Raw genomic sequence first — 24751 nt, forward strand, 5'->3', positions numbered from 1 at the left:
TAATTGATGCATAGACCAGTATATAAGGGTGTGGTCATTGTTGCTAACATTGTATGGGCTGTTCGGCTTGAGAAAGAGCTATAACAGCTCGAAACAGCGGGCTGTCGCCGCCAAAGCCTTATTTTTGACCATGCTGTCATTTTATGACTGATCAATAAAGAGCTAATTTTTACTTTTCTACTTCTGGTGGTGCCAGCCTCCTTTCTACATTTGACTACTGAGGATTCTGAGGATACAGGGATCCAAGGCTTGGGCACACAACAGTCCCTTCCTATGGATGAGTGCTCCTCCAACTTCTGTTTTTGATTTGTAAAGGGGCCTATGTTTATTTTTGCCCAGGGCTCCACTTTATCTGAAAGCATTTCTTATCCACACTAACATTACATACTAAAAATAATATGTTTTTAAAACAATGATTTTGTGTACAAATTGAACTCATCCTTTAAATTGGTACAGCAGGATAAGTAGCTGAGGCATATTGCTTACTGTGTCGTTTAATGTCTTTTTAAGCCTAGTGGCTTAAAAGACAAGCAAGAAAATACTCAGAATAATTTGACAGTACTTTTTACCTATGTTTTGGTACTTTTTCAATTGCAAAGTGCTGAAAATCAGTTTTACTCATCTGGGGCTTCTACCAGCCCCCTCCAGCCATCCTGTGCCCTCACAGTCACTCACGGATCCTCCTGTCCCCTGCCGCCAGCTAGGTTTGTTTCGCCAACAGGCCCGGCCAAGTGTAGCCTTCTACGTGTAGCCAGGCGCAGGACGCTATTGCGGACGCTAATGTGAAAAAGGAGACACATGGCCAGGCCTGAGCAGGTGCAGTAAGCCTGTCGGCAAAGACTACACTAACTGGCGATGGGGGAAAGGAGGATCCGTGAGTGACTGCGAGGGCACAGGACGGCTGCATGGGGCTGCTAGAAGCCCCAGATGAGTAAAACTGATTTTTTTATCCCTGGCTTAAGTTCCTCTTTAAGGTACCCATACATCTCACGTCTTGGCACCCATACATCTTATCAAATTGGATGAAAATCAGTGGCGCCCAATGTGCATGCCCGATTGACAATGCAACCAATTTTGGGGCGAGCACGCCGATCGGACATGCTGCAAGAAGTTGGGCTGTCATGGTCGATCAGGTGCGCGGTGGTAATGGCGGGCGATATCGGCTTGAGCAACGAACGTGACAAAACCCCTGGCACTGTTCCCCCACTGTATAAATGTGCGAGTACATATGTGCATTTATACATTACCTGTCCTGTGTCGCGATGCCCATCTTTCTTCTGAATCCACCGCTCTTCCATTAGCCCCATACATGGCGTTGGGAAAGAGCGGCAGATTCAGAAGACAGATGGGCATCATGACACAGGACAGGTACTGTATAAATGCACACATGTACATGCATATTTATTCACTAGCTGAACAGCAGCAAGGCGGAGGATAAGGTGGGCTCTGACGATTCCAGAGAGATTTCACGCTGAAATCCATCGGGAATCGGTCTGCAGTGTATGGGCAGCTGACAGATCTCTCTCTAATCAGATTTGATCAGAAAGCGATTTGTCTCTTGGTCGAATCTGCCCATCATCGCTACATGTATGGCTACCTTTAGGAAAAAAAGTTAATTGGATCAGGCCTATTATCTGCTCCAGTTATCTACAGAGTAAAGGTAGCTATACATCTGGCGATGATGGGCAGATTCGACAAAGAGAAAAAATCTCTCTCTTAATTGAATCTGATTAGAGAGAGATCTGTTGGCTGACCACACACCACAGGCTGATTCCTGATCGACTCCATGCTGAAATCGTCCCAACGCTGTCCACTAATGTTAAATGTCGCCCCAATACGTGATACGTTACCTGTCCGCTGCCGCCACTTGTCCTCCGCTGCTTCTTAGATTCTCCATACAAGCACACCCCGTGGTTGCCTAGTAACATGGCCACGTGTGCGAAGTATGACATTGCACACGCACACTTACTAGGCAACCACGTGGGGCGCGTGTGTATGCAGAACAGAGGAACCCCAGAAGCAGCGGAGGACAAGCATTAACATTAGGGAGGGACAGCGCCGGTGGTTTCGTTGCGTTCGTCAATCATCCTGAAATTGCACGCTGTTATCACTGCGCACCCAATCGAGCAAGTCGGCCCAACATCTTGCAGCATGTGCGATTGACTATGCGACAAATTTTGGGAACAAAATTGGTCGCATTGTCAGTTGGGCATGCACTTGGCGGCACCGATTTTCATCCGATTCGATTATAATAATCAAATCAGATGGTCGATCAGCAGCCAAGTCACCTGATATATGGCTACCTTTAGTACCATCTTCACTTGTGGCAGAAAATATGTGCAACACTGCAGAGGTTTGCATCCAGCAGAGTGTCAGTATGACTGCTACAGCAGTAGCACACCATCTTGTGCTTAGTTAATGAAGGTACATGTTTTCCTTTTACATCAGCATTAGCCCCCTGCAGAGAGCCAGACAGTGCTGAAGTGAAAGTGCTGATAGGTAGGAGGATTTCACTAATCCTGTTTTGTAATCCTAATGCCAGTGAATCAATGTGAGATTATTTTAGGAGCAGGCTATGACCTGGTCCCTTTCCTGTCTGAACAACCACCTGATGTATTGGACATGATGTAATAAGGTTCTCCCCAAGCTGCAGATCCTTGGAGGACCGAAGTGGTCATGTAAACCTTGAATTTATTAAACATTTTTTTGGTAACAAATGTTGCTAGCACTATCATATACAGTATAGTATGACCAGTGGGAACCTTGCAGAACATCAGTCAACAGCTGGGTGATTATAGTCACATGTGTCCACCAGCAGAGAGGGTTGGTTTTAATAAATCAAGAAAAGAACCCAAAATGTATTTTAGGGTTTGTCAATAAGATTTTACATCATCTGCAAATTTTTATGGTAATTTATGCAAATTCATGCAGCTTGAAAATGGACCAGTCAAGTACAGCAATCAATTTTCAAGCTTCATAAATGTCCATTGGATTATATTTTAAAGCCAAACTAAACCCAAATTTGAACAAGGCAAATTTTAGCAGTGGTTACTTGATGAGCACAAATTTCGCCCTGAAATGGCGTCATTTTTGCGTAATTTAGTGCCGACTGTAGTGGTTAATAGCATAGCCCCCATGCATGCTATTGACACAAAAATTGCTACATATATTATGGAGAATAGTGGGTACAAGTAGAAAAAAATGTCGAAAAGACCTTGAAGTCTTTGAGAAAATCGATTTTAAATTTGCAAAGGAAAAATGACAGTTTAAAAAACATTTTTCCTTTGCATTGTTAAAAAATGATTTTCTCAAAAACTACAGGGTCTTTTTTTTGACTTTTACCCACTAATAATAATAATCCAAACATTTATATGGGGCTTTTCTCCTGTCGGACTCAAAGCGCTCAAGAGCTGCAGCCACTGGGACGTGCTCAGGAGGCCACCCTGCAGTGTTAGGGAGTCTTGCCTTGAACTCCTTAGGCCCCGTTTACACTTAATCAGTTGGTACGCGTTTTTTCTTCTTCTCCATAGCAGTGCATTGTGAAAAATATTTCAGTTAAAACGTGTTAAAGTGTGAAAGGTTCCATAGGAAAACATGGGACTTACTTTGAAAATCAGTTGACATTTCAGTTATAACTGAGAGCAACTGATTACGTGTAAACGGGGCCTTACTGAATAGGTACTGACCCTAGCCAGGATTTGAACCGTGGTCTCCCATGTCAAAGGCAGAGCCCTTAACCAGTACTCTATTCAGCCACTTATTCTATTCTGTATTCTCCTTATTCTCTCTATTCTCCTTAACATTTGTAGCAATTTTGGTGACAATAGCATGTATGGGAGTTTTGCTATTAATTGCTAAAATCGGTAGAAAATTATGCAAAAATTATGAGAAAATGTGATATTATGGTTCCTGATTGCAATTACAGATGGAAATTGCGCAACATTAGGAAAAGATTACACAAAACCAATTGAATTTACAAATTGCAATTTTGTATGAGCGTAATTGCAAAAATGTACGTGAAATTTTGCGTAATCATAATCAGCTGATTACGATCATCGCTAGTGGCCAGGATAATACGTGCATATAAACAGTGTATAAAAGCAAAGAGCTGGACAGAATACCTGTTTCATTGATCAAATGTGCCTAGAACTGCAGGTGAACTTGCTTCCTCTCCTCTATGGATTCAGCTACTAGGTGGTCAGTCAGGTGTGACGGTGTAACAGATAAAGTAGTAGGAACATTGTCACTCTGCATTATTCATCCCCCTGCATTATTGGCAAAGCTCTAACCCTATTGCACAACAGTTTTCTTATCAGTTATCATTAATATAGCACCAATATCTTCCATAGCGCTGTACAGAGTATATTGTCTTGTCACTAATTGTCCCTCAGAGGGGCTCACAATATAGTCCCTACCATAGTCATACATCCATCATAGTCTAGGGCTAGTTTTAGGGGGAAGACATTTTTAAAGGGGAACTGAAGAGAGAGGTATATGGAGGCTGTCATGTTTATTTCCTTTTAATCAATACCAGTTGCCTGGCAGCCCTGCTGGTCTATTTCTCTGTAGTAGTGTTGGGCGAACATCTAGATGTTCGGGTTCGGGCCGAACAGGCCGAACATGGCCGCGATGTTCGGGTGTTCGACCCGAACTCCGAACATAATGGAAGTCAATGGGGACCCGAACTTTTGTGGTTTGTAAAGCCTCCTTACATGCTACATACCCCAAATTTACAGGGTATGTGCACCTTGGGAGTGGGTACAAGAGGAAAAAAAAATTAGCAAAAAGAGCTTATAGTTTTTGAGAAAATCGATTTTAAAGTTTCAAAGGGAAAACTGTCTTTTAAATGCGGGAAATGTCTGTTTTCTTTGCACAGGTAACATGTTTTTTGTCGGCATGCAGTCATAAATGTAATACATATAAGAGGTTCCAGGAAAAGGGACCGGTAACGCTAACCCAGCAGCAGCACACGTGATGGAACAGGAGGAGGCGCAGGAGGAGAAGGCCACGCTTTGTGAGACACAACAACCCCGGCCTTGCATGAGGGCAAGAAGCGTGCGGATAGCATGCTTTGTACCGCCATGCAGTCATAAATGTAATAAAGATAAGAGGTTCCATAAACAGGGACCGGCAACGCTAACCCAGCAGCAGCAGCAGCAGCACACGTGATGGAACAGGAGGAGGCGCAGGAGGAGAAGGCCACGCTTTGTGAGACACAACAACCCAGGCCTTGCATGAGGACAAAAAGCGTGCGGATAGCATGCTTTTTACCGCCATGCAGTCATAAATGTAATAAAGATAAGTGGTTCAATAAACAGGGACCACGCGGCAACGCTAACCCAGCAGCAGCAGACGTGATGGAACAGGAGGAGGCGCAGGAGGAGAAGGCCACGCTTTGTGAGACACAACAACCCAGGCCTTGCATGAGGGCAAGAAGCGTGCGGATAGCATGCTTTGTACCGCCATGCAGTCATAAATGTAATAAAGATAAGTGGTTCAATAAACAGGGACCACGCGGCAACGCTAACCCAGCAGCAGCAGACGTGATGGAACAGGAGGAGGCGCAGGAGGAGAAGGCCACGCTTTGTGAGACACAACAACCCAGGCCTTGCATGAGGGCAAGAAGCGTGCGGATAGCATGCTTTGTACCGCCATGCAGTCATAAATGTAATAAAGATAAGTGGTTCAATAAACAGGGACCACGCGGCAACGCTAACCCAGCAGCAGCAGACGTGATGGAACAGGAGGAGGCGCAGGAGGAGAAGGCCACGCTTTGTGAGACACAACAACCCAGGCCTTGCATGAGGGCAAGAAGCGTGCGGATAGCATGCTTTGTACCGCCATGCAGTCATAAATGTAATAAAGATAAGTGGTTCAATAAACAGGGACCACGCGGCAACGCTAACCCAGCAGCAGCAGACGTGATGGAACAGGAGGAGGCGCAGGAGGAGAAGGCCACGCTTTGTGAGACACAACAACCCAGGCCTTGCATGAGGGCAAGAAGCGTGCGGATAGCATGCTTTGTACCGCCATGCAGTCATAAATGTAATAAAGATAAGTGGTTCAATAAACAGGGACCACGCGGCAACGCTAACCCAGCAGCAGCAGACGTGATGGAACAGGAGCAGGCGCAGGAGGAGAAGGCCACGGTTTGTGAGACACAACAACCCAGGCCTTGCATGAGGACAAAAAGCGTGCGGATATAGCAGCAATGCTTTTTACCGCCATGCAGTCATAAATGTAATACAGATGAGAGGTTCAATAAACAGGGACCGGAAACGCTACACCATCCCAGATGTTCATTGGTCATGTTACTTGGTTGGGGTCCTGGAGTGTTGCGTAGTCATTTCCAATCCAGGATTGATTCATTTTAATTTGAGTCAGACGGTCTGCATTTTCTGTAGAGAGGCGGATACGCCGATCTGTGACGATGCCTCCGGCAGCACTGAAACAGCGTTCCGACATAACGCTGGCTGTCGGGCAAGCCAGCACCTCTATTGCGTACATTGCCAGTTCGTGCCAGGTGTCTAGCTTCGATACCCAATAGTTGAAGGGTGCAGATGGATTGTTCGACACAGCTACGTCATCTGACATGTAGTCCTTGACCATCTTCTCCAGGCGATCGGTGTTGGAGGTGGATCTGCACGCTTGCTGTTCAGTGGGCTGCTGCTGCATGGGTGTCAGAAAATTTTCCCACTCCAAGGACACTGCCGATACCGTTCCCTTTTGGATACTAGCTGCGGCTTGCGTTGTTTGCTGCCCTCCTGGTCGTCCTGGGTTTGCGGAAGTCAGTCTGTCTGCGTACAACTGGCTAGAGGAGGGGGAGGATGTCAATCTCCTCTCTAAAGTCTCCACAAGGGCCTGCTGGTATTCTTCCATTTTGACCTGTCTGACTCTTTCTTCAAGCAGTTTTGGAACATTGTGTTTGTACCGTGGATCCAGAAGGGTATAAACCCAGTAATTGGTGTTGTCCAGAATGCGCACAATGCGTGGGTCACGTTCAATGCAGTCTAGCATGAATTGAGCCATGTGTGCCAGAGTCCTACCAGAATCCTCATCATCCTCTTGTGAGCGTTGTGATAGTTGTTGTGATGCATCATAGTCGTCACCTTCCTCCTGGTCTGCTTCTGCTGACCATTCGCGTTGAATTGTGGAAGTCCAACGTGCACCGCTCTGGCCCTCGTCAGTGGTGGCATGAAATTCCTGCTCCAACTCCAGCTGTTCCTCCTCCTCTTCTTCGTCATAGCTGCTGGGGCCAGCGTTCCCTGAGGCGGATGGCCTGATGTTGGTACCATCACGCTGATCGTTTTCTCCTTCAGATTCCCCCAGTTGCATCATGACAGCTGTTTCCTTGATTTTTAACATCGACCTCTTCAGTAAACACAGCAGTGGTATGGTAATGCTGACTGAAGAGTTGTCACTGCTCACAAGCAACGTGGATTGCTCAAAATTTTGGAGGACTTGGCAGAGGTCCAACATGTTGGCCCAATCGGATCCACAGAAGCTTGGCAGCTGGCCGGATGCGCCTCGGTACTGCGCCGTCATGTACTGGACCACTGCACTCTTCTGCTCGCAAAAGCGGGCTAGCATGTGCAGCGTAGAATTCCAGCGTGTAGGGACATCACACAGCAAGCGATGGTGGGGGAGATTGAAGCGCTCCTGCATCTTGGCGAGTGCCCCCGAAGCAGTACTGGAATTTCTACAATGTTTGGCCACTCGACGCACCTTCAACAGAAAATCGGCCACGCCTGGGTATGTCCTCAGGAACCGCTGAACTACTAGGTTCATCATGTGCGCCAGGCAAGGGATGTGTGTCAGCTTAGCCAACCTTAAAGCGCGAATGAGATTACTCCCATTATCACACACAACCATGCCCGGTTTCAGGTCCAGCGGTGCCAGCCACAAATCCGTCTGTTCCTTTATTCCCCTCCAAATTTCCTCCCCTGTGTGCTGCTTATCCCCAAGGCAGATTAGCTTCAGCAACGCTTGCTGACGCATGCCAACAGCTGTGCTGCACTGCTTCCACGATCCTACTGCTGCTGGGTTAGCGTTTCCGGATGAGGTACAGCTTTGAGATGCGTTGGAGGAGAAGGAGTCAGAGAGGTAGGTGCTGCTGTTGTTATCCAGTGGGAGGGACGGCGGTGCAGCTGTTTGTGGCGTGGGCAACACCCGTGCCGTAGCAGGTGAGGAATCGCTGCCAGGCTCCACAAGGTTCACCCAGTGCGCGGTAAGGGAGATGTATCGACCCTGGCCGAACGCACTCGTCCAGGTGTCAGTGGTGAGGTGAACCTTGCAGGCAACGGCATTCTTCAAGCTTCGGGTTATTTTGCTGACCACGTGCTCATGCAACTCAGGCACTGCAGAGCGCGCAAAGTGGTAGCGGCTGGGAACCACGTAACGTGGGATGGCCACTGACATCATGCCCTTGAAGCTGTTTGTCTCCACCACTCGATATGGCAGCATTTCGCAGGCCAGAAGCTTGGCTATGCTGGTTGTTACTGCCACGGCCCGGGGGTCATTTGCTGGCAATTTCCTCTTGCGCTCAAACATCTCCGACACAGACAACTGAACCGTAGCACAGCACACGGAAGGGCTGTTGGTTGTTGTGTTTGATGAACACTGGGAGACCTCAAGAGCACTACTCCGGAAAGTGACAGTGTCAGCGTCGTCTGATGTTTGTGAATGTTGTGAACCACGCAATGGCTGGGCTACTGCTGCTGCTGAGGCGGGTCTGGTGGTGAGTCTGGTGAACCCAAGGGAGGCAGTGTTGTTGCTGGTACCCTGTCCTGACGCGTTTGCCCACAGAGTGGGATGTTTGGATAGCATGTGACGGCTCATGCTGGTGGTGGAGAGGTTGTTAATACTTTTCCCCCTGCTCAGGCGGGTCTTGCACACCTTGCAAATCGCCATAGTAACATCCTCAGTGCAGTCTTCAAAGAAAGCCCAGACTTTGGAGCACCTGCCTCCTTGCTGGCGATTTCTGTTTGCTCCTCTTTTGCCTCTCACTTGAACTTCCACGCTTGTGGTGCCTGAAATAGCGCGCCGCCTACCTTGTGGCACAAGGCGAACTCGTGCAGCAGTGGGTTCTTCAACAGACTCATCTGTGCTGCTGCTACGACGGCGATGTTCTCGTTCACAAACAAAATCTGGGTCTCTGTCCACATTGTCCATACCCTCCTCTTCCATCTCCTCAAACTCGTCATATGTCATTGTGGGCCGCCGCCGTGGAGTAGAGCTCCCCACAACAACCTCTGCGCAGCACACTCCAACGTCGTCTTCCAGATCTTGTCGGCCGACCTCCTGCAATTGCAACCCCTCCTGCCCAAATTGCTCTGGGATTTGGGTTTCCGAGTCCTCCTCGGACTCGCCTTGTATTTCAGTGCGCGGTGCATTTCCCACAGTTAACGGTTGTGAATCCAGGCACAACATTTCTGGCTGTTCCTCCATTGACCTTTGAAAGGTGGAAGTTTGTTGGGCTGGGAATAGCTCCTGCGAATACCCCATTGTGTCCTGAGGTAATTCATCGGACTGGTTATCTGGCAGTTGTGTGCGTGGTGTCGCTGCCGGTTGTGTCAGCTTTGTGCCCACTGGCTCCTTGTAACTGGCTGAGGACTCGGACCTCGTGCGTGATGTGCTGGTGCTGCTTAACCCACTGCTGGACGCTTGAGAGGTCATCCAAGTAATTATCTGGTCCTGTTCTTTTGGATTTGTGAGGGTTGTTGTCCTGGACAACATGGGCGGTATTGAGTGGGTTTTCTTGGGTGCTCCCCTGTGGCCTGTACGTGAACCGTCAGGGGAAACACCTCTTCCCTTGCCCCTCCCTCTTTCACCGGATTTCTTCCTCATTTCACTTATCCTTACAGTACACGCTGACTGGCAGCAGTACAGTCGCAGTACAGAAATGCTATACAGTACCACTATTCCCAGCAGCGACACAGAGCACAATGCTATACAGTGACGGGTGAGCGGTGTACCACTATTCCCAGCAGCGACACAGAGCACAATGCTATACAGTGGCGGGTGAGCGGTGTACTACTATTCCCAGCAGACACAGAACAGTAAACAGAATGCTATATAGTGTGGCTGAGCGAGCGGTGTACCACTATTCCCAGCAGACACAGAACAGTAAACAGAATGCTATATAGTGTGGCTGAGCGAGCAGTGTACCACTATTCCCAGCAGACACAGAACAGTAAACAGAAGGCTATATAGTGTGGCTGAGCGAGCGGTGTACCACTATTCCCAGCAGACACAGAACAGTGAACAGAATGCTATATAATGTGGCTGAGCGAGGTACACAGAGTGGCAGTAAACAGAATGCTATATAGTGTGGCTGAGCGAGTGGTGTACCACTATTCCCAGCAGACACAGAACAGTAAACAGAATGCTATATAGTGTGGTTGAGCGAGCGGTGTACCACTATTCCCAGCAGACACAGAACAGTGAACAGAATGCTATATAATGTGGCTGAGCGAGGTACACAGAGTGGCAGTAAACAGAATGCTATATAGTGTGGCTGAGCGAGCGGTGTACTACTATTCCCAGCAGACACAGAACAGTAAACAGAATGCTATATAGTGTGGCTGAGCGAGCGGTGTACCACTATTCCCAGCAGACACAGAACAATAAACAGAATGCTATATAGTGTGGCTGAGCGAGCGGTGTACCACTATTCCCAGCAGACACAGAACAGTAAACAGAATGCTATATAGTGTGGCTGAGCGAGCGGTGTACCACTATTCCCAGCAGACACAGAACAGTGAACAGAATGCTATATAATGTGGCTGAGCGAGGTACACAGAGTGGCAGTAAACAGAATGCTATATAGGGTGGCTGAGCGAGTGGTGTACCACTATTCCCAGCAGACACAGAACAGTAAACAGAATGCTATATAGTGTGGCTGAGCGAGCGGTGTACCACTATTCCCAGCAGACACAGAACAGTGAACAGAATGCTATATAATGTGGCTGAGCGAGGTACACAGAGTGGCAGTAAACAGAATGCTATATAGTGTGGCTGAGCGAGCAGTGTACTACTATTCCCAGCAGACACAGAACAGTAAACAGAATGCTATATAGTGTGGCTGAGCGAGCGGTGTACCACTATTCCCAGCAGACACAGAACAGTAAACAGAATGCTATATAGTGTGGCTGAGCGAGCGGTGTACCACTATTCCCAGCAGACACAGAACAGTAAACAGAATGCTATATAGTGTGGCTGAGCGAGCGGTGTACCACTATTCCCAGCAGACACAGAACAGTGAACAGAATGCTATATAATGTGGCTGAGCGAGGTACACAGAGTGGCAGTAAACAGAATGCTATATAGTGTGGCTGAGCGAGTGGTGTACCACTATTCCCAGCAGACACAGAACAGTAAACAGAATGCTATATAGTGTGGCTGAGCGAGCGGTGTACCACTATCCCCAGCAGACACAGAACAGTGAACAGAATGCTATATAATGTGGCTGAGCGAGGTACACAGAGTGGCAGTAAACAGAATGCTATATAGTGTGGCTGAGCGAGCAGTGTACTACTATTCCCAGCAGACACAGAACAGTAAACAGAATGCTATATAGTGTGGCTGAGCGAGCGGTGTACCACTATTCCCAGCAGACACAGAACAGTAAACAGAATGCTATATAGTGTGGCTGAGCGAGCGGTGTACCACTATTCCCAGCAGACACAGAACAGTAAACAGAATGCTATATAGTGTGGCTGAGCGAGCGGTGTACCACTATTCCCAGCAGACACAGAACAGTGAACAGAATGCTATATAGTGTGGCTGAGCGAGCGGTGTACCACTATTCCCAGCAGACACAGAACAGTAAACAGAATGCTATATAGTGTGGCTGAGCGAGCGGTGTACCACTATTCCCAGCAGACACAGAACAGTAAACAGAATGCTATATAGTGTGGCTGAGCGAGCGGTGTACCACTATTCCCAGCAGACACAGAACAGTAAACAGAATGCTATATAGTGTGGCTGAGCGAGCGGTGTACCACTATTCCCAGCAGACACAGAACAGTGAACAGAATGCTATATAATGTGGCTGAGCGAGGTACACAGAGTGGCAGTAAACAGAATGCTATATAGTGTGGCTGAGCGAGCGGTGTACTACTGTTCCCAGCAGCGACACAATGACAGGGGGGACCCTGGCTAGCGTGGCTGGAGCGCGAACTACCCTGCCTGCCTACCCAAAGCTAAACCCACAGACAAATGGCGGAGATATGACGTGGTTCTGGTATTTATTTACCCGAACCACGTGACAGTTCGGCCAATCAGAGCGCGTTCGGGTCCGAACCACGTGACCCGTTCGGCCAATCACAGCGCTAGCCGAACGTTCGGGGAACGTTCGGCCATGCGCTCTTAGTTCGGCCATGTGGCCGAACGGTTTGGCTGAGCACCGTCAGGTGTTCGGCCGAACTCGAACATCACCCGAACAGGGTGATGTTCTGCAGAACCCGAACAGTGGCGAACACTGTTCGCCCAACACTACTCTGTAGTAGTATCTGATTAAAACCAGAAACAAGCATGCAGCTAGTCTTGTCAGATCAGACTTATAAGTCTGAACCACTGAAACACCTGATCTGCTGAATGCTTGTTCAGGGGTTATGGCTAATAGTATTAGAGGCAGAGGATCAGCAGGGCTGCCAGGCAACTGATATTGTCTAAAAGGAAATAAACATGACAGCCTCCATATACCTCTCTCTTCAGTTCCCCTTTAAGGAGAAACTTCTCCTTATGTTTTTGGGATGTGGGGGGAAACTGGAGTGCCCAGAGAAAACCTATGCAGATCCCTAGCTGGGATTTGAACCAGAAACACAGTGCTGTAAGGTGAGAGTGCTATAAACTCAACCACCGTACTGCAGCTTATCTCTCATTTTCACATTTTTTCAGTAGAAAAAAAATACATATATTTACTTAGATCTGTACTTGAGTCCTAAAAAAAGAACAAATGAGGAAGAAAGATGGACAGAGGGATTTAGTTCCCAAGGAGTGACTGTCCCTCTCATTATTAACCTCCCTGCCGTTATAAATATTTGCTGCGCACGGCAGGGAGGGTGTTTTTTTGCATTTTTTTTTTTTAGCATGTAGCTAGCCTAGCGCTAGCTACATGCTTCCCCCCTCCCTGCGGCGTCCCCCTGTATGCGCCGATCGCCGCCGGCGCATATGCCCATCCGGAAATCCCGTTCTGAATCTGAACGGGATTTCCATGAGGGCTTCCCCCGTCGCCATGGCGACGGGCGCGATTACGTCACCGACGTCATCGACGTCGTGACGTCAGAGGGAGTCCCGATCCACCCCTCAACGCTGCCTGGCACTGATTGGCCAGGCAGCGCAAGGGTCTCGAGGGGGGGGCACCCTCTGATGCGACGGGTAGCGGCGAATCGGCGCGGAGCGGCGGCGATCGTAAGTGACACGCAGCTAGCAAAGTGCTAGCTGCGTGTATAAAAAAAAATTATGCAAATCGGCCCAGCAGGGCCTGAGGAATCCTCCGAGGCAGGTTACCCCGAGCTGAGCTCGGGATAACCGGCAAGGAGGTTAAGCTCTGGCTTTGGGCTAGTGCACACCAGAGCGGTTCTGTAGCGTTTTTTTAAAACGCTTGCAGGGGGGAAAATGTTTGGCTAATGAAAGTGAATGGGCTGGAGCACACCAGAGCGGTTCGTTTTTTCCCCAAACGCAAACTCTGGGGCTGCAGCATTTTTGAGATTTCTTAGGCGTTTCAGCCTCAATGTTAAAGTATAGGAAAGTGGAAAACAGCTCTGAAAAACGCTAGATCAGAACGGTTTTCCAGGCGTTTTTGTTACAGTAGCTGTTCAGTGACAGCTGTGCTGTAACAATATTTGTAATCTGCTACCCAAAAACGCTCCAAAAAAACTAGAATCGCTCTGAAATCTGCTTCAAAAACCTCTAGCGTTTTGCAGATCTGCTAGAGGTTTTTGGTGTGCACTGGGCCTATGACTGCAAATGTTAGTTTATCCCACTCTTGATCTGAATTTGTTGCCCTCTCACCCTGAAGCTATAGAAACCTGCCTACTAGTACCTTATGCTAAACACAGCCCCAGTGTACTGTAAGACTACCGTTCCTGTTTTCTTTACTTTTCTATTTCAGAAGCCATCATTGTGGTTTTGCGGAAAATTTAGACTTGACCGTAGAGATCAAGCAAACATCATTATCCCTCTCATTTGTGAGATTTAACATTTAAAAAATAATTTGAAAAGCAAACTGGATGTTCATTAGTTTTGTAGCGATTTGTAAAGTAATTGGCATTTAGCAGAGCATGACATGAAAATAAATTGCACAGTCCGAGGCAAATCTTTCCAGAATAGCTTTCAGGGATTAATAATTCACATGGTGACCATAATCAGCTGCACATGTCCGAAATAACACACATTTCCAGCCACAGACAGAGATCTGCTGCATAATTTAATGATTTCAAAGACATTACACACCCCAATTAATATTTCAGTAAACACTCTTTAAAAATCACTTTATTAGATCATCACACCCCATAAGCATCTCCCCTATTTGGGCATCCGCAGACTAGTCCAGCTGGTTCTGCATGTTAGCTTTCCTCCAAGTAGCTGAAAAGGCAAAACACCGCATAGAAAATAAGGAAAATAATATGTTACTGTTCTAATTTTACAACAAAGAAAAACACCAATAAAATTTTAAAGATGACCTCAGGGCAAAAGAAAAATAAATGTAAGTAATAAATAAAGGAAACAGCTATAAAGTCACTTTCAGATTTCTGACATTTTTACTGTGCATGCGTCATTCAGTAAAAAAATAATAATAATGGGCCAGATTTATCAGTATTCGTATATATATAAAAATTACCATATTTTACGCCATATAAGGTGCTCCGGAATATTTGTTATTCATATTATTGATTTTTAAAGTACCAACATATTCCGTGGCACTTTACACAGTAAGAAATGAGCATGGGGTACATAATAATACAGACAAATGGAATACATCTATATATAAAATAAAAAATTGGAGACAAAATACAGAATTGATACAAAATGCAGAATTGGTAATGATAGTGACAAAAGTAATATGATGAATAAAATGTATAATGAATTCAAAGACGCAATCGGGGAGAGACGCACCCCAAAAAACATCTTCTTAGTGAAAGTTAAAAGGAACCCAAGGTGAAAGGCCTCTGGAGGCTGCCATATTTATTTCATTTTGAACAATACCAGTTGCCTGGCATTCCTTCTGATGTTTCTAGTTAGTAGTGTCTGAATCACACACCTGAAACGAACATGCAGCTACTGTACTGTAATCTTATCAGATTTTTGTCAGAAACATTATCTTGTACACACGCTCTACTTTCAGGAACGACAGGTCCGTCAGACCCGCCCAGCGGGAGGGTGCGTCAGACCCGCCCATAAAGTAGAGAGTGTGAACAAACCTTTACTCATTCAGGGTCTATGGCTAAAAGAGGCAGAGGATCAGGAGAGTTAAGCAATGTGCATTGTTTAAAAATAAATAAATATGTCAGCCTCTACTTGTCTCTCACCTCAGGTTCACTTTAAAGCAATCCTGAAACGAACAAAACTTATGATATAATGAATTGTATGTGTAGTATGGATAATGAAAGGGGCATTAGCAGCAAAGAAACAAGTCTAATTTTTATTTTTAGTTATATAGCTTTTTTTAATAACATTGTATCATTCCGTCACAGTTGCAGATTTAAAACCACATCCGAGGTGAAAATAAACTGATGAGAAAAACTATTGAATATATCCTCCTTCTCCTAAAAATGACCTTTTTTGATATCTCACAGTTTTATTTTATATTTAAAACTAGTTTTTAAGTTTTTAGTGTTTCATTGTCTCTGCTCAATGACACCTTCATTCACAGCTCAAATCTATGAGTTATTGACCCTTGTTATCTCTTTTTTAGTCTAAAAAGTCATTTAATGACAAGAAAGTGTGTTATGGCTATAATTACTTATCAGCGAGGGTTATACTATAGTCTGACCCAGTCCGACCCGATCCCGACCCGGAGAGAAACTGTCACTTGTATACCTGATGTTTAACTCTTTCAGACAGAGAAAGAAAAAAAGGAATACACCCTAGTTATTTGTGTGCTAGGCACTGTACATACATGTCTATCTCATCATGTCACATGTCCTTTAAATCTATAAAAGAAAGCAGAAATAATGACCTTTTGAACCTTCCTGCAGTAAAACCTTATCTCAAGCTGTCTCTGTTTCTTGGCTGTTTAAGTGCTTCAGAAAACAGGACTGTATTCAACCCAGTAGGTTCGAAGAGCTCAGAGAAGCTCTTTTGCATAGACAACAACTGATGTTTTTTTAACTCTTCCTGTACTGGAAAACAACATGAGACTCTTTTCTTTGTTACTAATGTTCTATTTCTTAGCTGTGCTACACATACAATTAATTATCTTATAAATTTATTTTCGCTTCAGGTTTGCTTTAAGTCACAGTGTAAAAGTGTGAGGAGGGGATAATGTTGGATGGGAAATAGTATTTTGTAGGCTCCTGTATTTCCTACACTCTTGGAGACCACCAATATCTGGCAGCCACCCCAAGGTTCCAGCACTATAATAGTATATTTGCTTTGTTTGAGTTTTGTGGGGTGACAGGTTTGCTTTGAATAAAAACAGGAAGGCAGAAATTTGCCAAAACTCTCTGCCATGTTCCCTTTTACCACCAAGGAAGCGTTCCAACTCGGATTTAAAACTGTTGTGGTGGGTTTAATGTTAATTTGAGCATTGACTAATACTTTCCACAGTGTTTTAACTTCATATTGTGTGTTTATATATATCCAAATGACCATGTTCATAGGCTGTCATTACATTTATTAGATCTTTAAAAAGGATTTGTAGGAATCTATCTGGTGTAAAAGCTACATAGATGTCAGCTCTGCTTCAAAGTTAACCACCAATATTTTGATGGATTACCTCCCAGCTGTATAAGCAACTATCCATTAGGAAGAACGTTAGCTGTGAGCTCTAGATGACAGATCTGACAGATCTCTATTTGACTGTCATTTAAAAAAACATGCTGATAATTATATAGTTATCTACTAGACAGATACAATAGTTATGGGCAGAAATATAAGCCTAGATTACCCACCTAAATCTACCACTTCCAACACCTCTTTTTTCTCTTCACCACTGCTGATGATTAACAGACTAATCAAAAGCGCAAAAATACTTTATGTTTACAAACTAACTTGTGATCAATTAAACCCTAACTTCTGGCAACTAAATATAGCTGCTTTCTCCAAATTTGTCTCTTATTTCCATATAGGGCAAAACAGGAGAAGCCAATAAGCTTCACATCTCATTACATATGATCAATTTCCCCCACGGGCAAAATCATGTTGGATAAAACATGAAATGAAAGCAAATCACAGCCAGCTAACCACAGACTTCCTAACTGATCATGTGATCCTCAGGGCCGGATTTCTGGAAAGGCCACAAAGGCCCAGGCCTTGGGCGCCAGAAGCCTAAGGGGGCACCTGAACATGAAAGAGGGTTGCTGCATATGAAAGAGGAGGCTGAAAATGGGGAGCAACATGTGGAAAAAGGGAAACTGATGCCCAAGGGAGCTGTACATAAAAGGGGGGCTAAACTAAATGCATGATACACATGGAAGAGGGGGCTGTACATGGAATGGGAGGGGCTCTGCTGCACAAAAAGGGGAGCCACAATATACTTGGCCTAGGGGCACAAAAAGTATAAATCTGTCCTTGGTGAGTGATCCTACCTCAGTTCTGTTTCCTGTTCAAACCCAGATAAATTGCAGGCTGCACATGGAAAGTAGAAGTGACTGATTAGATACTGCCAAGGCCAGGTTTACCATAAGGCACTGTAGGCATGTGCCTACCGGTGCCTGATGATTGAAAGGCGGCTCCCCTCCCCCCCTGCCTCCCTCCTTCCCTAGGCAGAGTCTCGAGCAGAGCATAAATGAGGTTACTCACCCGGCTCTTGGCATTCCACTGATGAGATCTCCCTTCAGCCAGGGCATCTTTAGCTAGTTAATACTTGGAGGTAACTCAAGCAAATTAATACTAAGGGTACTTCTTGTTACCTAATACTAAGGGGCTCCTGTGGCTACCTGGGCCCGGGAAGGGGATGTAGGGAGGAGGTGAAAGCTTGGCCAGACAGCACACTTACAGTGCGATTTGGCAGGGGTTTGTGGGTTTGTGAAGAGTGAAGTCTAGGGTGCCAGAAAATCTGTGCCTATAGGCTCCTGTGATGTGAATCCGGGCCTGGCTGGGGCCCACTAGACTTGAACACCTGTAAAGCAAAACCATGGAGCAAAACAACAGGAGCATTGTTTGGTTTCTGAATAGGGATGATCGGAATGAGCAAATTCCGTTCCGCCGGAATTGCGGAATTCCGCCAGCGCTAAATTCCGTCGCCATTACACTTCCGCGGAATTTCATGAATTTCGGTGGAAAAATTAAAGTAATCGCAAATGAAACCTTGTTTATGCTAAATGGTAGCCCGTGGGACCTAGTGGCTGTTCCCCAGGTAATTTTTTTCTTTTTTTAATTTTTTTAAAATTTAAATTTATTTTTTTTTGCAGCAGGAGGTGTCGCTTAAGCCATGGGACCTAGCGGTGGTCCCATGGCGGTCATTTTGGTGCCACAGGAGGTGTCGCTTAAGCCATGGGACTTAGCGGTGGTCCCATGGCGGTCGTTTTGGCGCCGCAGGAGGTTTCGCGTAAGCTATGGGACCTGGCGGTGGTTCCATGGCGGCCGTTTTGGCGCAGCAGGAGGTGTCGCGTAAGCTTTGGGACCTGGCGGTGGTCCCATGGTGGTGGATTTTGCGCCGCAGGTGTCGCGTAAGCTTTGGGACCTGGCGGTGGTCCCATGGCGGTGGTCCCATGGCGGTGGTTTTTGCGCCGCAGGAGGTGTCGCGTAAGCTTTGGGAACTGCCGGTGGTTCCATGGCGTTGGTTTTTGCGCCGCAGGAGGTGTCGCGTAAGCTTTGGGACCTGTCGGTGGTTCCATGGCGTTATTTTTTGCGCCGCAGGAGGTGTCGCGTAAGCTTTGGGACCTGGCGGTGGTCCCATGGCGGTGGTTTTTGTGCCGCAGGAGGTGTCGTGTAAGCTTTAAGACCTATACAAAATGGTTGGGATAGGTGAGATAGCTAGGGAGCTGGTTGCTAACATAGGATTGATTGTTTTTTGTTAACACTGTAATTGGTGCTGAAATAATTCCGATTTTCATGCAGAAATCCATTTGGGTGGTTTTTCTAAGCCTCTGATTAGTGCATTAGTAAAAATGTTTCTGTACCGTGTTAGCCAAACAATATATGTAGGTAGAAAAAAACAAAGTCTTGTAAAAGTAATACCTTTTAATGGCTAACTGATAAAGTTAAATAATGCAAGCTTTCTGGGATCTAGTCCCCTTCTTCAGGTATATTTCTAGATGTTAGCTGTAGTAAAACACTGATGCAGGGAAGCTGCATGAAGATGGCAGTTGTACTGGTTGCTGTTTAGCAGTTAGATGTCAGGTGATCAGCAGGCTGGAGCCAGTGAGCTTATTGCAAGCAAACATGAAATTTAGCAGGTTTCTGAAGATAGTGAAGCCAAGTCAATCATGTTACATAAGGAGTCATGAATCCCATTCCACAATTTAAACCTTCTGTTAATGTCTTGAACATTTTCATAAATTTGTACTCAGAAATCTTTCTTGCTTGTTCATTTTTAAAGTTACCCTTAAGAATAAGTACTTTTAGATCTTGCATGCTGTGTCCTGGTTCACAGAAGTGTTGGCCCACTGGTGTTTATTTAACTTTATCAGTTAGCCATTAAAAGGTATTACTTTTACAAGACTTTGTTTTTTTCTACCTACATCTGATTGGTGCAGAAATTCCGATTTTTTTATGAAGAAATTCTGTTGTTTTCACTTTAAACTTCTTCTAGGGGCTTCCTTGTGATTGGCTTACAAAATTCCGCATTCCGCCGGAATTACGCATCGTTCCGCGGAATTTCCGCTATAGCGCTATGGCAATTCCGTTCCGATGCAACGGAACGTAAGCACCAAATTCCATCCGGAATCGCGGAAAAATGAATTAACAAACTGTTTCCCATCCCCTTCTTGCACCTCTGACACTTTAGTTGTCATTGGCCGGTTTCGGCAGCAATCTCCTTTCCGCTTTGACTTTGGGAAAGCGGACACATGTACCCTGCATGGCACATGTGCTGAATCTAGTCTTTCAAAGATTTGTATCTAAGTACCCAAGCTTAGAGGATGTAATGAAGCAGGCCAGGAAGTTGTGTGGGCATGTCAGGCGGTCTTACACAGCCATGGCACGCTTTGTGGACATTCAGCGGAGAAACAACTTGCCGGTGAGACGCTTGATATGTGATAGCCCGACTCGCTGGAATTCGACCCTGGTCATGTTCTCTCGCCTGCTAGAACAGGAGAACCTGGTGAGTCACAGTGAAGGCACCATCAGTGACTTGATCCTGTACGCTTACTTCCTGGAGCGTGCCGTGCGTAGGGTGGTGGATCAAGCTGTGGAGGAGCGTGAACAGGAACAGTTACGGGAGGAACAGTTGTGGGAGCAATTTTCATCAGAACCAGATGTTTCCTCAACACCTGCGGCAGCACAGAGGGGGGAGGAGGAGGAAGAGTTGTGTGGGGAAGAGGAGTCAGACTCGGATGATGAGGAAGGTTTTTCTTTGGAGGAGGAGGAGGCAGCGGCAGAAGAACAACCACAGCAGGTGTCGCAGGGGGCTTGTGCTGCTCGACGTTCCCGTGGTATTGTTCGTGGCTGGGGGAGGAGGAGGACTTACCTGACGTCACTGAGTCTTTCATGCTGTCCAGCCTGTTGAGGGACCCCCGTATAAAAAAACTCAAGGGGAATGAGCTGTACTTGGTGGCCACGCTACTAGACCCTCGGTATAGGCACAAAGTGGCAGAGATGTTTCCAAATCACCAGAAAGCAGAAAGGATGCAGCACTTGCAGAACAAGCTGGCAACTATGCTTTACAATGCGTATAAGGATGATGTCACAGCACAACGCAATAAAGGTACCACTGCCAGTAATCCTTCTCCCATGTCGACGCAGGCAAGGACAGGATGCTCCAGTGATCTCATGGTGATGTCGGACATGCGGACATTCTTTAGTCCAACGCCTTGCCTTAGCCCTTCCGGATCCACCCTCCACCAACGCCTGGACCAGCAGGTAGCCGACTACCTGGCCTTAAGTGTGGATGTAGACACTGTGAGCAGCGATGAACCCTTGGACTACTGGGTGCGCAGGCTTGACCTGTGGCCAGAGCTGTCCCAATTTGCCATCCAACTTCTGTCTTGCCCTGCCTCAAGCGTCCAGTCAGAAAGGACCTTCAGTGCAGCTGGAGGCATTGTCACTGAGAAGAGCAGTCGCCTAAGTCACAAAAGTGTTCAGTACCTCACCTTTATCAAAATGAATGAGGCATGGATCCTGGAGGGCTACTGCCTGCCCGAAGACTAAGTCAGTCCCCACACACAGCATCTCTGCCTGCACGCATTGTGACTGGCTACCTGCCCCAAGACTAAGTCGCTCCCCACACAGCACCTCTGCCCGCAGGCCGCTTGACTGCCTTCTCCTCCACCACCAACAGGGTCCAGGACTCCAGGTGGATTCCTGAATTTTTAAGGCCGCTGCTAGCAGCGGCCATTATTATAATTTTTCTGGTGCATGTACATGCCTGCCTAATTTTTCTGGCTGCACTGCAGCTGCATCAACAAAACAAAAGGCATGTACATGTGCCAATTCCCCTTCATGATCATTACCTTGCCGCGGTGAAGGGGCTTGCGTATCACAATGAAGCAATGACTGCCGGCTATATGAGTGTCTCGGGGAGTGGCACACCAAAGATAATAAGGTTGTTGCTTCATTGTGGACCGACCAAATTTGATCAGCTGGACAGTCACTGTTCAGTCATTCAGCTACCTCAGCCCGATCATATGGGCTGGAAAGCCGCCATCACCTGCACTCTTCTCATGGTGCACACCAGTCCAGCACGGCCGTCACTACACAAACAGCTGTTTGCAGTCACTGCATACCTTTCACTGCATCTTTGACTGCACATTGTATTATACCTGGCAGTCAGTGCATACCTTTCACTTGAATGGATGGCAGACTTGCCCTCCATAACAGATTCTCATTAAAGGATTTAAAGTTGATTCATCTCACATATACAGCAGGGCCTCGAAAGTCCTCCTGTTTTGTTATTTTTGGTCACTACCTCGGGACGTGCATGCCATGCCTGCTGCCTTCCTTAGATGTGTGGTAGCCGTCAGAGCCAGCCTTTGGGTGGGGAAATCGCCCCAGGCCCCGCGCTTGAAGAGGACCTACGCCTTCTGACCGCCCGCTGCACCCTGCGGCCGTGTGCCTGTGCGGCCAGCAGGAGGAGAGCAGCGCAGTGGAAGGAGAGCTGTGAGCAGTGGCGGAGAAGGGGGGCCATCTCCCCCCCTTCCATCACCTTAGTGCTCTCCTTCCTTCTCTCTTTCCTCCAGAACTAATGTGCGGGTGGCTGGCAGTGGGCGGAACTTACCTTCCGTCTCACTCCAGCGCCGGAAGTTCTGGTGCCGCTGCTCTGGTCTGGACCAGACCAGAGTAGCGGCAAATCCATCCCGCGCCGGCCCTGCATCGAGACGGAGGTAAGTTCCGCCCGCTGCCTGCCATCCACCGCACATTAGTTCCGGAGGGGAGAGTGAGGGAGGGAGAGCACTAAGGCGAGGGAAGGGGGGAGACGTCCTTTCCTTTCCCACTGTGCCCACAGCTCTCCCTCTTCTCTGTGCTACTCCCCTCTTGCTGGGGGCACACCTGGCTACCAATTCTGGGACATATACCCCCGACTACATACAGTGGCTTGCAAAAGTATTCGGCCCCCTTGAAGTTTTCCACATTTTGTCACATTACTGCCACAAACATGAATCAATTTTATTGGAATTCCACGTGAAAGACCAATACAAAGTGGTGTACACGTGAGAAGTGGAGCGAAAATCATACATGATTCCAAACATTTTTTACAAATCAATAACTGCAAAGGTGAGTGTGCCTAATTATTCAGCCCGATGAGTCAATACTTTGTAGAACCACCTTTTGCTGCAATTACAGCTGCCAGTCTTTAAGGGCTCGTTCCCACTATCGCGAATCCGCATGCGTCCAATGCATGCGGATTCGCACATGTAATGCAAGTGGATGGGCCTGTTTCCACTGTAGCGTTGTTGAGGTGCGTTTTTTTCAGCGGTAAAAAAACGCACAAAAGAGCCAACGAATTCGCCTGCGAGTGGAATGCATGCGAATCGCCGCTAATGTATTTAATAGGAAATTCGCATGCGGCTATGGTATGCGAATTTTCATGCGAATTCGCATAGGTACCAATGTAAATTCACACAGGCAGTGACATGGTTAAAATCGCATATACCTTCACCTATGCGAATTCGCATGCGAATTCGCGGCAAAAACCGCATGGGAAATCGCATCCGCACGCGATTTAATCAGCGGTGGAATCCAGGCGATTCCGCACCGCAATAGTGGAAACAAGCCCTTAGGGTATGTCTCTACCAGCTTTGCACATCTAGAGACTGAAATCCTTGCCCATTCTTCTTTGCAAAACAGCTCCAGCTCAGTCAGATTAGATGGACAGCGTTTGTGAACAGCAGTTTTCAGATCTTGCCACAGATTCTCGATTGGATTTAGATCTGGACTTTGACTGGGCCATTCTAACACATGGATATGTTTTGTTTTAAACCATTCCATTGTTGCCCTGGCTTTATATTTAGGGTCGTTGTCCTGCTGGAAGGTGAACCTCCTCCCCAGTCTCAAGTCTTTTGCAGACTCCAAGAGGTTTTCTTCCAAGATTGCCCTGTATTCAGGGCCAGATTTCTGGGAAGGTCACAAAGGCCAAGGCCTAGGGCGTTAAAAATCAGCAGGGCGGCAGGACTTGGAGAGATAAGAGATCACATGTCAAAGTAAATCACCTCTCCTGCTTTGCTCTGGTCGGCCTGAATTCCAGAGATCCCTGCATCTCTCTTACTTGTGCAAAGCGTGTGTTATGGCAGTCAGCATCTGCTGTCACTTGTATGATGAGAGGGGACAAACAATCTGCTGTGAGAAGAAAAATATATGGTCTCAAGTAGCAGAACTCTTGAGTTCCGATTAGTTTTTTCATGCAGCAGGCATTCACGGGCAGGAATTAGCAGCTCTCCCCCTCCCTGACTGATGTTAGTTTATTACTAGTAGGTCAGTGCTGTTAAAGACCTCAGATCTGTTAGATTTATGGCTTTTTTTTTCCTCCTAGAGAATGACAACAACATACTTTGTGCTATAGTTTAACTCTTTCCTGGCATTTTTTTGCCAGCAAAGTACTGTGTTGACCATCAGTGAAAGCAGGATGTTTTGAAACAGAATGACAACTGTGTTACATTTATTTATATTTACAAAACAATCAATGCATTTCCTGCTGACTGTATATATAGCTGTGTGCCTAACATCTTGTATATAGTAACAAAGTCTGAAGACGGCTCATTAGCCAAAGGCTCACTGTTTTTCTTTTGGTTAGCCAATAAAAAGTGTTATTCTGTTACAAAACTTCCTGCTGACTGATTTTAAGATCTGTCTTAAGTGCTTAATTGACACTGTGTAAAGTACACCTGAGCTTATGCTGGGTACACACAATGCAATTTTCTGACAGATTTACTGTCACATCGACTATTTCCAACATGTCCAATCTGCTTTCCAATCAATTTTCTGAATG

The sequence above is a fragment of the Hyperolius riggenbachi genome, chromosome 1 (genome assembly GCF_040937935.1).
Source record: "Hyperolius riggenbachi isolate aHypRig1 chromosome 1, aHypRig1.pri, whole genome shotgun sequence".
Lineage (NCBI taxonomy): Eukaryota > Metazoa > Chordata > Amphibia > Anura > Hyperoliidae > Hyperolius > Hyperolius riggenbachi.